The sequence below is a fragment of the Physcomitrium patens genome, chromosome 8 (assembly GCF_059467195.1).
Source record: "Physcomitrium patens ecotype Gransden chromosome 8, ASM5946719v1, whole genome shotgun sequence".
NCBI classification, from domain to species: domain Eukaryota; kingdom Viridiplantae; phylum Streptophyta; class Bryopsida; order Funariales; family Funariaceae; genus Physcomitrium; species Physcomitrium patens.
Window position 1 is genome coordinate 6282749 of NC_143417.1, and position 16236 is coordinate 6298984.

Genomic DNA, 16236 nt, shown 5'->3' on the forward strand with positions numbered 1-16236 from the left:
TTGTACTTGATTGATGAACCCTCGAAACTTAGATCTCGTACCATCAAATTTCTCGGGTAAGGCAATTCTTGGTTCTCTAGTGCTTACAGGGTGTTGTACAATTGGAGAAGGAACGTGATTTGTTGTAGATATTGAAGCAGCTCTGATCATCTCTATATCTCCACTTTTTACTATTCTTGTTCTTTCATGTGTTGGTGAATTGAGTTGATGCATCGCAAGCATTAACTCCCTCATTTGCTCTTGCATTTGTGCCATTGCACTCTTCATTTCAACAAGCTCTGCCATAATGACACTAAGAAGAAAAATTTTTTTGATACTGCTCAAGACAAAAGAAAAGAAAGACTTGATAACAAAGAAGATACTAAGAACAATATCAGTTTAGAAGTGGGTAATCCGCAAACTTCTAATACGCTTATGTCTTGTCAAGAGAAAGGGGTAATCCACTCTCACTCAAGAAAAACAAAGCTCTGATATTGTAAGTGTATTCTTGTCAATCTGTCAAGGACAAAGACTCGATGAGGAAAAATATACATAAAAAGGCTATCTCGATATAATAAGTCAAAATATAAAGAAGTAGGTATATTAAAAGGAAACTGGAATGGCTATTGCCACAAGACAAGAAACTAAAGACTCTTGAACCTGGACTAGAAGCAAGAAAGGAGTTGATAAGAGTGAAGAAGCCTTCACTCTTGTCTCTATATATACTATCTAACTAGGGGCTACGTGGCGACGTTCTATAGGACCTCCAATATGTGTTGACTTTGTAGGACACATGCCTTGACTTATAAGGCAAGTTTTTCTACGTGTGGGCCACATAGTTAGCTTGATCTTCAAGCTAACAACATGTGTGGCACATGGCCAACTTGTTGACCACGTTTCTAATCCAAAAAGTCAATTAAAGACACCTATGAAGTCAAAGCAGCATCTAGGAAACTTCTAAGAAGCTTTCATATTAAATATTATAGAATTAACTTACTTTTACCTACTTTTACTTACTTCTACCAATTTCTATATGTAATTATTAGTTTACATGATTATGGCCGTGACAGCTTGAAATGTGGAGAAAATATAGGATTCATTGAAATATTATAGAATCCATTAAGAGCCACTTTTTGGAGAAAGATATCAAATGTGCATTCACTTGCTAGAAATACATTTAATTTAAAAAAACGTTATTGAGAGTGTGCTAACCACCTCAAATATTTTTGTGATTGAAACCATGTTGAAAAAGAATGGATACCCAAAAAAGTCCACATCAACATCTGTTCTAGTACTGCTACTTCTTGAATTTGCCCAAGACCAAGACCTTTTCTTGCCACCATTAGCTTCTGAAAATCAAAAGAAAAGAGACATCTGCTTTAATTTCTATATTCATAATCTTAGAAAAGAACAGTTTCAAGAAGTCTATCATTTAGAAAAAACTTGAAATTAAAATTGAACATTCTTTGCTACATTATAAACTTTGGATACATATTTTCACAAGAGAAGGGAATAAACACCCTTTTTCTGAGGGAGAAAAAACAAACAAACAAAAAAACAAACAAACAAATAAAATAAAATAAAATAAAATAAACAAATGAAGAACCACATTACTCAAAGCTATTCAATTAACTCTATAACTCTCATCTTTTGATCAAGCATGCCATTATTTCGCATTACCAATTATTTTTATTGTAATATGAATGTATTTGACAGACACTAGTCAATTTATTCAAGTATCATTGAACAATTTTCATCCTGGAAACATTGACTTGGAAGATAGAATGAAAGCCAGAGAAGGGGTACAATGAAGCTCTAGAGGTATGAACTTGATTGAGTTGCTCAAACCTCTACAATGGACTGTAAGTCAATAGTGCTTGAGTAAGTAATAAGTTCAGATTTTTGTTGTGTATGCATATATGGTGCATAATTTATCACCAAACTACTAAACTTGGTAGTGTTGTGATCTAGCATAGAGTGGAACAGTAAGTTGAAATACTTAGTTTTAGGATTAGGATTAAAATTAGGATTCATTATTTAGAGACTCTTTTCAATTTTGTGCCACGACCAGATCCTATTCATAAGTAAATTCTATAAAAGTAAAGATTGTAAATGGCCTTGTAGTTCCAACACTGTTAGAGGACAATTAGGAATTTGATAAAAACAGCTAGAAATGTACACTTTATTAAAACAGAGTCGATTGCAGCAATTACAAGCATGGACAATATATTATTAAATGATTAAAATTTATCCTAAAAATCTCGATTGCAAGCAAAACCTTACCATTGGGCTATGTGCACAGCAACACCAGTTTCTTATTATACACAGAGATCCTTACAGTAAATGTCAATCAAGAGAGTCCCTATGTCTAGAAGCATGCCATTCTTGTATATTTTGTAAGAGGTAAGTAGACTCCTTATGTGCTAAACAAGTGACCTGAGTTAGTTAAAGAACAAATCAGTGATTTAGTGGTATTAGCAAGGATCTGTATAGAGGTTTCTTCTTCTTCTTCTTCTTCTTCTTCTTCTTCTTCTTCCTTTTTTTTTTTCCCTTCTAAATCCTTAGTCCTCAGTTAATCACTATTCAAAAACTACTTATGCTCATCTCCCATTGATTATAGTGGAAGATGTGCATATTCTAAACATAGACTCTTGGTTTTGACTCAAACAGATCACAAGGACTTTGAGCACCTATAAATGTTACTTTGCAGCATATTCCTAGCAAGTATAGAATGTTGCTCTTCAAATTATAAGCAAGTAAGGCATCATAATGGAAAGTAATAATTATAATGTTGTGACTTTGGAGCAGTAGTGTGGTGTGGCAATAGAGATTGGAGTTGGATGGCACATACTCTTCTTTATAATAAGAGAAGATTTTATTATTTCAATAAATTATTGTAATCTTTCTATCTATTGTCATTTTTCCTAAGTACTAATCATTTGATAAAATATTGTAATGGCATGAGGAACTTAAAAGAAAGTAGAGGCATAGAAGGTATTGTAACAAAGCACAAATAATCTGTAGTCCATGACCACACCTATATACAATCACCAATATGAACTAACCTCAAAGATTATGGAGTGAAGCTCATCCCTTTCTTTGTAGTCATTGAGAAGAACTCTACTATTTTTGTAGGATTATTTGGTTTCTTGGTAAGAGAACATTGCAGTGATACATGATCATCCAATTAAGACATAGTTTGCTCTAGTAATAACTATTCTAAAGGAAAATTGTGGCAAAAACTAGAATTTAATTGGAATAGTTGGGAAAAGATTTATAGATGGAAGAAGGTTATGTATAAGAGATTCAAATAGAACCAATCAAGCAATTTTGACCTTTTCATCTTCTAATATTCAAGTTTGCAACATGAAAGATGCAAACCTAATAACATGCATTAGGTTCCACTTAAGCAAGTGCCTTGTATCTTTTTAGAAATAATCATAATACAATCTCACTTGATACCATCTCCTTCAATTAACTTGAATAGAGTAGTAACTTTAATAACTCCAAAATGATATTTTTGTATTATATAAAGTCTTACTTATAAATGCACCAAACATATGGCAATGGATGATAAATAAAAATTACAATAATAAGTCCTAACAACTCTAATAGAATTTTTAGATATAAATTGTAATTAAAGCTTAATAAATATAATCAAATATTGATCAAGTCGAACTAAATTTTCAAATAAATAATAAAAAAATACAAAAAAGTCCTAAATAAATCCTAATTGAATTTTAATAAAATCCTAGACAAATCATAATCAAATTCTAAACAAATTCTAGACAAATCCTAGATAAATCCTAAATAAATTCTAAACAAATTCTAGACAAATTCTAATCAAATCTTAGAAAAATCTTAACCAAAATTTAGACAAATCCTAGTCATATCTTAGAAAACTCCTAATCAAATTCTAGACAAATCCTAATAAAATCCTAAATTCTAAACCAACTGTAAATCTTAAACAAATTCTTATAAAATCCTATGGAAAATTTAAATTTCTATAACCAACAATAAAATTATTTATTTTAATTCAAATTTTGCATATATCTCAACAACTAAGTTGACAACAAGCACAAATATTTTTAAGAAGATAAAAATTACCAAATAGAAGATAAGTCTTAAAATTTGATTAGATATTGACCAACCTCCTTCAATAATCTTAATGTCAATCTCTCTAAGCTAAAATCTCTTAAATCTACTATTAAATATCTCTCAAAATTCATATATATATGTTAAAAATTAAGTCTACTACTCATATATATAAATTTCACTTCAATTCAATTGGCAAATTATTAAAGATCTTAGAAACCTTCATTGACCTTCAAAATCCTAATTTTGAGAGTTCAATTCTTTTGGATTTCAATAACATTCTATCTATCTCTTTGATCACATTCAAATTTACAACATACAATAAGAAAAATTTTAATTACAAATACATAAATTATCATTCATAGATCTACTACCAAACTTAAAAAATTCTTCCAAATATAAATCATTTTTTTATTTCACATAATCAAATTTATCAAAAATAATCCTAACTTTGCAAAGCTCTATCATGGCCATAGTCATGTAAGCTAATAATTACATATACAAATAGGTAGAAGTAAGTAAAAATAGGTAAAAGTAAGTTAATTCTATAATATTTAATATGAAAGCTTCTTAGAAGTTTCCTAGATGCTGCTTTGACTTCATAGGTGTCTTTAATTGACTTTTTGGATTAGAAACGTGGTCAACAAGTTAGCCATGTGCCACACATGTTGTTAGCTTGAAGATCAAGCTAACTATGTGGCTCCACACGTAGAAAAACTTGCCTTATAAGTCAAGGCATGTATCCTACAAAGTCAACACATATTGGAGGTCCTATAGAACGGTGCCACATAGCCCCTAGTTAGATATTATATATAGAGACAAGAGTGAAGGCTTCTTCACTCTTGTCAATTCCTTTCTTGCTTCTAGTCTAGTTTCATGGGTCTCTAGTTTTCTTGTCTTTTGGTAATAGCCATTCCAGTTTCTCTTTTAATATATATACTTATTTATATATATTTTTTTACTTCTCTATGAGTGAAGGCTCACTTGTCTGAATTATTTTTTCATCGAGTTCTTGTCCTTGAAAGATTGACAAGAGTATACCTACAATATCAAAGCTTTGTCTAATCTTGATTAAGAGTGGATTACCTCTTTTTATTGATAAGATATAAGTATATTAGAAGTTGCGGATTACCCTCTTCTAAACTGATATTGTCCTTAGTATTTTTTTTGTCCGCAAGTCCTCTCTTCTATTTGTCTTGAGCGATATTAGACATCTTCTCTCTTCTAAGTATTATCATGGCAAAACTTCTTGAAATGAAGAGTGCAATGGCACAAATGCAAGAGCAATTGAGGGAGTTAATGCTTGCGATGCATCAACTCAATTTACTACCACAAGGAGCAACAAGATTGGCAGGAAGTGAAGATATAGAAATGGTTGGAGCTGCTTCAACATCTGCACCAAATCATGTCCTTTATCCTATAGTGGAACGCCCTTCAAATGTTAGAGAACCAAGAATTTCCCTACCCGAGAAGTTTGATGGCATCAGATCCAAGTTTCGAGGATTTATCAATCAAGTGTAACTTGTGATTGAACTTCAACCCCAAAGCTATCCAACTCCAGGATCACAAGTTAGATTCCTTGGTTCGCTTCTCTCAGGTTCGGCACTACCGTAGTTTTCATCTTTTCTTGAACGACGAGATCCAATATTAGATAATCTAGAGGCTTTTTTGGCGGAGTTTTGATCCATGTATGGAGAACATGATGCAATTCGTGTTGCAACCAATAAGATCCGTATTTTACGATAAGACAATCGATCAGTAACGTTATATGCTTCACAATTTTGACAACGTGCAACTGATATCAAGTGGGATGATGCTGCACTTATTAGCCAATTTTTCTACGGATTACAATATGATGTAAAAAAATTAATGCTCAACTTACCTGATCCTCAAACATTGAGTCAAGCAATTGACTTTGCTGTGAAGTGCGACAATCACCTTTTTGAATTCCGATCTGAGAACCGTACAAGTGGACCTCAACGTTACTATAATTCAATGGCAACACCAACATCTCTTCAAGACATATATTTGGAAGTAGAGGATATGCAAATTGATGCAGTACGTTTCAAACCTCTTACTGAGCAAGAAAAGACTTGTCGTCGTCAAGAAGGATTATGTTTATATTGTGGAGAACCAAAGCACACTGCTCAGCATTGTCCAAAGAAACGACGCAATCACAAAATGAGGAGTATGGCTGTGAAAGAAGATAATATGTCGGAAAAAGAGTTTGTCCAGCTACAATAAGGACCGTGCGGCTGGAACCTTGCACAACTTCTAATAAAGGTCCTATTCTCTCCTCAGAGCCCTCTCCTTGTTTTACATTAAATATTATTTTAGAACCTAAACATTACAAAGTCTCTGCCTTGTTAGATTCAGGAGCCTCAGCGTATTTTTTAGATGAAGAATTTACTAAAAGACATAGCATATCTTTAGTAAAGAAAACTAAACCTGTTCATGTAGAAGTCATAGATCGTCGTCCATTGTCTTCTGGAGATATTACTCACAAAACCCTTCCTATAGAAGTAATAATCAATGGTCATAATAGTTTCGTAGTATTTAATATCATTAGATCTCCCTCTAACCTAGTCATTTTAGATTTATCGTGGTTAGAAAAATACAACCCTCAAATAGACTGGATTTCCCGAACTCTCACTTTCTCTGAAAGTATAACTAACAGTGTAGTTAAGCAAGTAGAGAGTCATAAGTCCAGTTCAATTAAACCCATATTTTTAGATACAAAAGCTTTCTTGCATGCTGCTATGAAAGAATCACCATACATTATTTATGCTACACCCGTTTCTACTGGTGAAAAGACTTCAAGTGGCATTCCAAGCCAATATCAAGAATTTTAAGATGTATTTGAAAAAAAGAATGCGGATACACTCCCGGAACATTGTCCATATGATTACTCAATTGACCTTCAAGAAGGAGCACAACCGCCATTCGGACCAATCTATAGTTTATCACAAAATGAGTTGGCTGAACTCAAGGAGTATATTGAAGAAAATCTAGCCAAGAATTTCATACGCCATTCTAAATCTCCGGCAGGAGCTCCAATTCTATTTGTGAAGAAAAAAGATGGATCATTGCGGATGTGTGTTGATTATCGAGGACTCAACAAGATTACCATAAAAAATAGGTATCCACTACCTTTAATATCTGGACTTCTTCATCAATTGAATCAAGCTAAGATCTATACAAAAATAGATCTTCGAGGAGCATACAATTTAGTGCGCATCAAAGGAAGGAGATGAATGGAAGACTGCGTTTCGAACTAAGTATGGATATTTTGAATACAACGTCATGCCTTTTGGACTTACAAATGCACCAGCAGCTTTTCAACATCTAATGAATGATGTTTTTCGTGAGTTTTTGGATGATTTTGTGGTATGTTATTTAGACGACATCTTGATCTATTCTAAGAATCCAAAAGAACATGAACTTTATGTTCGTCATGTGTTACAAAAATTAAGAGATGCAGGACTCTATGCCAAGATAGAAAAGTGTGTATTCTACACTACTCAAGTCGATTTTTTAGGTTACATCATTTCAAATGATGGACTTATGATGGATCCTAAGAAAGTTCAAACTATTATAGATTGGAAGATCCCAAAAATGGTAAGAGATGTCCAATATTTTTTGGGATTTGCCAACTACTATCGGATCTTCATCAAAGACTTCTCTCGAGTTGCAACTCCATCTACACGTTTGACTTGTAAAGACAAACTCCAATGGAATCAAGAAGCGGAAGTTGCTTTTGAATCTTTGAAGACAACATTTGTTTCTGCACCTATCTTGTATCATGTTGATTTTTCCAAAGCATTCTTTATGGAAACAGATGCATCGGACTTTGCTCTGGGTGCGGTTTTATCACAAATGGGAACAGATGACAAACTTCATCCAGTAGCCTTTTATTCAAAAAAATTCTCAGCAGCAGAAATCAATTATGAGATCCACGACAAAGAACTTCTTGCAATTGTGGATTCTTTTCAAGAATAGCGTCATTATCTAGAAGGCGCTTTTAGTCCAGTCATCGTGTATACGGTGTCGTGTGACGTGTTTTTCAATCTGGGAATACACCGGGTATCTAGCTGTAGAGAGTTTAGGTTTCCTTTGTATATAATGCCTTAGCTCCCAAAAAAAAAGCTCTTTGTTTTGTATAAAAACTCAAAATATATTAAAATTCTTCAAAATATATTTCTTCCCGCCAAAGACTTTTTTACATCAGACTTTGGAAATTCATATATGTTGATCCAACCGTTCACTTTGTTTCAAATTTCTACTTAAGCTAGATGCTATACTTAACTTGTATCACAAAAAAATTGAACCTTACATCTACCACCGATCGTTCGGCATCTTAGAAACCCTAGCAGGTGCACAAAACCCTAACTTACAAGCACCCGAAAACTATTTTCCTTATATCTCTTAAACCCAAGCTGCAAATCACACAAAACTTATAAGGAAAGCTTTATAACAAGGTTACACACAATCTTGGAAATTTTGAGCTAAAACCTCATCAAATTGTATAAGATATAGCTCAAATCACAAGCACAAATAATTCGGGCTACTTACTACCCTTAGATATCAAACGCTGACTTCAACTGCCAATATCTCCTTTATAAAAGCTTGGAATTCGATAAACAGTATGCACAAACTGTAGCCGAAAAAGTTCTCTCTTTAAATCCGGTCGCCGATCCTCGTTTGATGTCCGTACGCGTGCGGTATGCTCAAAAGAGTGACAGTACGTCGAAAACTTACACCTTAACTTTGAGCGCCTATAACTTCTTCATATAAACCCCAAATGACACAAAACTTGCACCAAAACCTTAACCAAAAACCTAAACCTTCTGACCTTAGCCTCAAAATTTCGAATGGCCTCGAGAAACTAACCCTAATCCCTAATATGGCCTCGGGCAGCCTCCTCAAAGCCCATTGGTCATGATTTTTGACCAATAGGAATGGAGATTTTTATTTTTCATCTCCATTCATCTATATTGGTGCCCTAATTCCTCCCTTTGCTACCAAAATCCTTCTTCAATCCTTTTTCTTATAAGATTTACATAATGGATGCTCTAAACACCAAATAAAAGAACCAAAATAAATTTTTAAATGTCACCAATGTCTAACAAAGGTGACTCTAAATATTTAGAAGTTACTATCAACCAAAACCAATCTTAAAAACCACTATCAAAAAGAAATTAAAGTTACAAAAATTCTATAGTAATTTTTTTAAACAACCTCTTCTCAAAGTAATAATCAAATTATATTCTACAACCAACTAAAATCTACTAACATGGCTCTCACTATGTTACTTAATAAATTATATATTAAGTACATAATTACATTATTTTCATATAGTAGCCGAACCACAACACGACAACGGATCACAAGAACCTCGAATATTTTATGTCAGCACGCGTATTAAATCGTCGCCAAGCTCGTTGGAGCATGTCTTTATCAAGATTCGACTTCATCATCACTTATCAGCCAGGAAAACAACAAGGTTTATCCGATGCCTTGTCTAGACGTTCTTATCTTGCACCAAAAGAAGGAGATGCAGCTTTTGAGCAACAAAGAACGGTTCTCTTGAAGCCGGAACAATTTCATCTTCGAGCAATAAAATCAACATTGACTGTTGATTTAACTTTCCTTAAGCAAGTCCAGTTAAGTATGTCTTCAGACCCTTTTGTTCATGATATCAAGAACAATTCTTCTAAATCTCATGATCTATCTAAATTTGAATTCAAGAACAACCTACTCTATTTCGAAGGACGCCTATATGTTCCAAAAGGAGAAGCTCGTTTACGTGTTCTTCAAGCTCGTCACGACTTCCCAGTAGCAAGATATTTCGGATATAATAAGACTTTGGAGCTGATATCTAGGGATTTCTGGTGGCCTCAAATGTGGAAGGCAGTTAAAGATTTTGTACAATCATGTGAAATTTGCTCAAGATCAAAAACTCCTCGTCATCGACCTTTTGGACTTCTTCAGCCATTATCCATTTCAGAACAACCATGGTCTTCTGTTTCTATGGACTTCATCACGAATCTTCTAATCTCAGGTTCTTATGACTCTATATTCGTGATAGTAGATCGTTTTAACAAGATGGCACATTTTGTACCATGTACAAAATCTATCACAGGTGAAGAAACAACTAAGCTCTTTCTTGACAATATCTATCGCTATCATACATTACCCAAGGATATTATATCAGATAGGGGAACTCAATTTGTATCAAGATTTTGGCGAACTCTTTTCAAGATTCTTGAAGTGGATATAACACTATCTTCGGCATTCCATCCTCATACTGATGGACAAACGGAGCGTGTTAATCAAGTTTTGGAGCAATATTTAAGATGTACCATTAATTACCAACAAGATGATTGGACAACTCTTTTGCCATTGGCAGAGTTTGCTTACAATAACACGGTACACTCTTCTACAAAACAAACTCCTTTCTTTGCTAATTATGGTTATCATCCACGACTTGATACTTTTGACTTTTCAAAAGTTGATAATCCTGTTGCGAAAGATTTGGCAATTCATTTATCAGAGCTACATGCAACGAGGAAGGCGCAGTTAAAAGAGGCTCAACAACAACAAAAGGTCAATGCGGATGTCTATCGAAAGGAACAACCATCATTCATCTTGGATGATAAGGTATGGCTACTTCGTCGCAATATCAAGACCACTCGTCCTTGTAACAAGTTGGACTATCGAAGGTTGGGACCATTTTCTATTTCTGCACAAATCAATCCAGTTGCATATCGTTTACATCTACCGGAGTCAATGAAAATCCATCCAGTATTCCACGAGTCTCTTCTTGAACCATACAAGACAGTGGACATACCAAGAAGACGACCAGCTCCACCTCCTCCTATAGAAGTGGACAATAATGAAGAGTTTGAAGTAGAAGAAGTCTTAGATTCAAGGCGATGCCGAAATAAATTAGAATATCTTATCCATTGGCGCGGATATGGTATTAGTGAACGCACATGGGAGCCAACAAAAAATCTTGCAAATGCAGCAAAGGCAGTGGAGGCTTTTCATCGACGACATCTATCAAAATCAAGATGAAAACCTTCTTTATAAAAGAAACAACATCTAGGCAAGATAACATTCTACTTTCAATTCTTGTTCGTAGCTTTGTTGTAGTAGTGGCGCTCAAGAGATGGAGAATCAACAACCAGCGGATTCAATTCAAAAGTCTTCATTTGCTGACCTAACGGATGAGACATTATGATTGTCACAACCTTCAAGACGACGCAATCGAGATGAAGATCTTCAAGAACGACATGTTCTTCCTCGAATAGATAGTGAGATACAACGCGTTTGGTATCACGATTTGGGAAGGGACTCCCGATGTTTGGTGATTTTGCTAGAGGTAGGAACAACTCCTGATGGTGTTCCAAATATTCTATTCGAAGGAAGTTACGAAGGCCTCAACAATGATCAAATAACTGGGTGGTCTTCCCGTCTTGGTATGGGATACTACCGATGGTTGAGAGGCCCTATCAATCATCTTTGAAGAGAACAGACATCAGAGTATGTGGTGAATATAATTTGTCGCATCATAGATTTTCTCAACATATGATGACCGCTCCTCGTGGAACTCGTCTCTAGAAGGGGGGCGGGGGGTAATATCACGGCCATAATCATATAAGCTAATAATTACATATAGAAATTGGTAGAAGTAAGTAAAAGTAGGTAAAAGTAAGTTAATTCTATAATATTTAATATGAAAGCTTCTTAGAAGCTTTCTAGACGCTGCTTTGACTTCATAGGTGTCTTTAATTGACTTTTTGGATTAGAAACGTGGTCAACAAGTTGGCCATGTGCCACACATGTTGTTAGCTTGAAGATCAAGCTAACTATGTGGCCCCACACGTAGAAAAACTTACCTTGTAAGTCAAGGCATGTGTCCTACAAAGTCAACACATATTGGAGGTCCTATAGAACGGTGCCACGTAGCCCCTAATTAGATAATATATATAGAGACAAGAGTGAAGGCTTCTTCACTCTTGTCAATTCCTTTCTTGCTTCTAGTCTAGTTTCAAGGGTCTCTAGTTTTCTTGTCTTTTGGCTATAGCCATTCCAGTTTCTCTTTCAATATATATACATGTTTATATATATTTTGTTACCTCTCTTTGAGTGAAGGCTCACTTGTCTGAATTATTTTTTCATCCAGTTCTTGTCCTTGACAAACTCCTACAAAGTCATTACAAACTCAAATTGCTAAAAATCCATGCTTAAAAAAACTTTATGAAGTTTTCTTTCAAATTCTACTCTTTGATTTGTAAAAGAACCTTAGAATTGCCATAAGTGCATGGTTTTGTGCCTTTGGAACTAATTTCAAATGTAGTTGGCAACTAATCTTTTTTGAGTTCAATTCTTATTTTCTTGAGGTAATTTTTGCTAAAATCAACTCTTAATTAATTTTTATATATGCATATATTCTTTATTTTTCTAATATATCTTTTTTTGCCTTATTTATAGTCCTACAAAGTAAGTAGAAGCAAGTTTTGTAAAAAGGTAACATTTGCTTTTTTTGTTTTACTATCTTTTGACGATTATCTATATTTCTAAGATAATTTGCTATAATATTTTGAAATAAGATCTTCTATAATGTAATATTTTTTTCATTCTTTCACATATTAGCTATGTTACATTACAACAACATAATTTAAGAATCCAATCTAGTATCTAGATTATAGTATCTATTGATAGTCCACTTGATGAATAACAAAATCTCTTGACTTAATTAACCTCTCTTTCTTTTATCAACACTATGCAATTTCGTCATACCTACAAGATCTTCTCTATAATGATATTGCTTCAAGAGCGTGAACAATTATCAAGGCCTCTCAATGGTGGGATTGAGTTCAAACAGCCACTAGCTCTTATATTGGCTGCCTACCTCAATACATAGATCAATCTTCCAAATATTATATCCACAAAGAGTGAGATAGGCTAAGGAGAAGGAAACCCATATATTCAATCTTCTACTAGCATCAATAAATTAAATTCAATTAGAAAATAACTATATACTCAAAATATTCTTATAATTGGAAAGTTGTTGCATCCACTTTTTTTTCTATATCTTGAATTGTCTAGCTCATGACTCTTATGCTTTGATTCAATTTGGCAATCTAATTTCAATTTGAATGAAGTAACAACTTAGTCTCCCTCTATTCTTATTCATAATATAATTGATTTTTTTATTGAATTTTTACTAAAAATATATATATCGATATTGATAGCCTATACATCTTCTACTTTGATGTATTTTTACTAAAGATTCCAACCAGGGCAGCAAAGGATATTTTCAAACACCTTCACACTGAATTTTACCATTGATTCAATGAGATGAATATCCTTTAATTTAATAGGCATTTTTTCACTTTACAACCTTGTTAATTCATTGATTAACAAATTCTCTAATGGTAAGATAGTTAAATAATGTTGGATCAATAAAAAGACATGTTTTTTTAAGGATGTTGTCATATTTTGTAAAATTTATTTGAAGATGTATCAAGCACCTTTCTGTGGAAGGTAAAATAGAAATTACAACAAAAAGATCCTAAAAATTCTAATAATTTTTTCAAAATTTTTTAATTAAATTATAATAATATTAATTAATCTTTAATTAAATTCCAAAAGAAATTTTAAAAACTTACAAAAGAAACATAAAAAGCATAAATTAACCTTTAAGAAATATATATAATAAAAAATCTTTGAAAAATTTCAAATAAAAATTTAAAAATATTAAAAATAGAAAATTTAATTGAATTCTAACCAAATTATAATATAATCCTCAACTAATCTTAATGAAATCCTAAATAAATCTTATAGAAATCTTAGATAAATCCTAATCAAATTTTAAATTCTAATAAAATTCTAGACTAAATCCTACATAATATCTTAATGAAATTCTAATCAAATCCTAAAAAAATCTTACATAAATCCTAAATAAATCATAGATCTTAGATCAAACTTAATCAAATCCTAAATCCTAAATGAATTCTTAAAAAATCCTATAATAGATTGAAACTTCAATAATTAATCATCAAATTATTGATATTGACTCAAAATTTGCATACTTCTCAACAACTTAATTAAAAATAAGCACAAAAAAAATGAGATCAATTATACTTATTAATTGAGAGAAATGTAAGATAATCCATTTAGGTATTGAATGGCCTCCTTCTCCAATCTTGATGCTATGCTCTTTGTACTAATATTTTCTTTTTAAACTATTGAATGGCTTTTAAAATTTATATAAATATTAAAAATAAAGTCTACTATCTATAAAATTAATTTTTATTTCAATCCAATTGGCAAATTATTGTAGATCTTAGAAATTCTTATTAATCATCAAACTCTAATTTTTGAGACCTCAACCCACTTGAACTTCAATAATCTTCAAACTGACCATTTAATTAATCTAAAATATATAACATATTTTTAACACATCTATATTTACAAATCTACAAATTTTCATCCATAGATCTATTACAAACTCACAAAATTTTCTAAAATTTCAATCCTATATTACTTTATAAAATTTAGAATAATCCAAAACAACCTTGACTTTGCAAAGCTCCTACAAAGTCATTACAAACTCAAATCCTTCAAAATTAATGCTTAAAAAAGCCTAATCTCGACTACTCTTAAATTTTATTTTTTAATTTACTAAGAAATCTTGGAAACAACATAGGTATTTGGTTTTGTCTATTAGAGTCTAATTTTGAACTTGATTAGCAATTAGTCCTTTTTGAGTATCAATTCTTATTTTCTTGAAGTAATTTTTGCTAAAATAAATTATTAAATTTCTTTTACATATGCTTATATCTTTTATTTTCCTAATCTATTTTGTTTTGCTTTATTTAAGGTTGTATAAAGTAAATAGAATCTATTTTCATAAAAAGCAGTTTCAACACTTCATGATTTTAGTATCTCTTTATTTTTTATCTATATTTTTATATATCTTTTTAATTAGAATATTTTAGAATAAAATAATTTTTTTATATTTTTACCTAATGGCTATATTAATACACAATAATATAAAATATCATAGAGAGAAGATGGATATTAATGCAAATCCAAGAAATATACAATTTTTTTTTGTCACCTCTATAATGCAAATCATAATATATATCCAAAATGTAGAAGGTCTAAACAATCCTATTTTCATAGATGTTATTAAAAACTATTATTTCTTGCTAATTTACAAGCTGAATGCTATTTGTTTTTAAAAACATTAATCTTAGGGAAATAAGCTATTAAATCGTAAGTCAATAATTTAGTCTTAAGTTAGTTCTTAGGGGGTAAAAATAATAATGGGGTATTGACACAACTATAATAATTTTAGAATTAGCAAAGTAGGGATATGCATATCGGTAGCACCTTGCCTTCAAAATTTGGTAGTTGAATTGGGATACTTCTATTACAGATGTATAGTGTGAATATAGCTAAGAACAACATCTAAGGATGACTTATCAATCTTTAACATATATGCATCCATATTATTAATTGACCACTATTTATTATGAGAGGAATTGGTAGATACCTTGTCTTATGACCATTGCTTGGTCTTATATGGTGATAGAAATTTTTATCAAAATGTACAATAATAAGTCCTTATTATGCAAGAAGTTGATGTCAAAAGGCAAGAAGTTGAACTTCCTAGCACTCCTTGAAGCTTGGTAGGTAGAAGATAATTGTTCAAGTTCTAATTATATAAAATTCTTATAGAATAACCATCATCAAGGTGGAATATGGATTATGGCAAGGTTGGATAGATTTTACACATTCAAATCTAATAGAATAGATAATAGCTTAATTATAGAGTATGTTATTTGTAGCAATTGCATACACATTGATTATTTCTTGATGTGTTGCATGTTCTAGCTTATGCCACTAACTTGCTAATTTTGAGTCTTGAAAATGAGTTCTTTATACCTCAATAATAAGGCCATAAAATACAAAGTGACTCAATTTTAGTTGACATATTTTAATGATAGATTTATTTAAAAATTAAAAAAAGCCATCAAGTATTATTATGGCTAATGTATGTAAAAAGCACAAAAAATTTGCCACAAAGAAATTCACTAGCGCATGCAAATGACTTAGACTATGACTAATCTCTAGACCAACCTACTT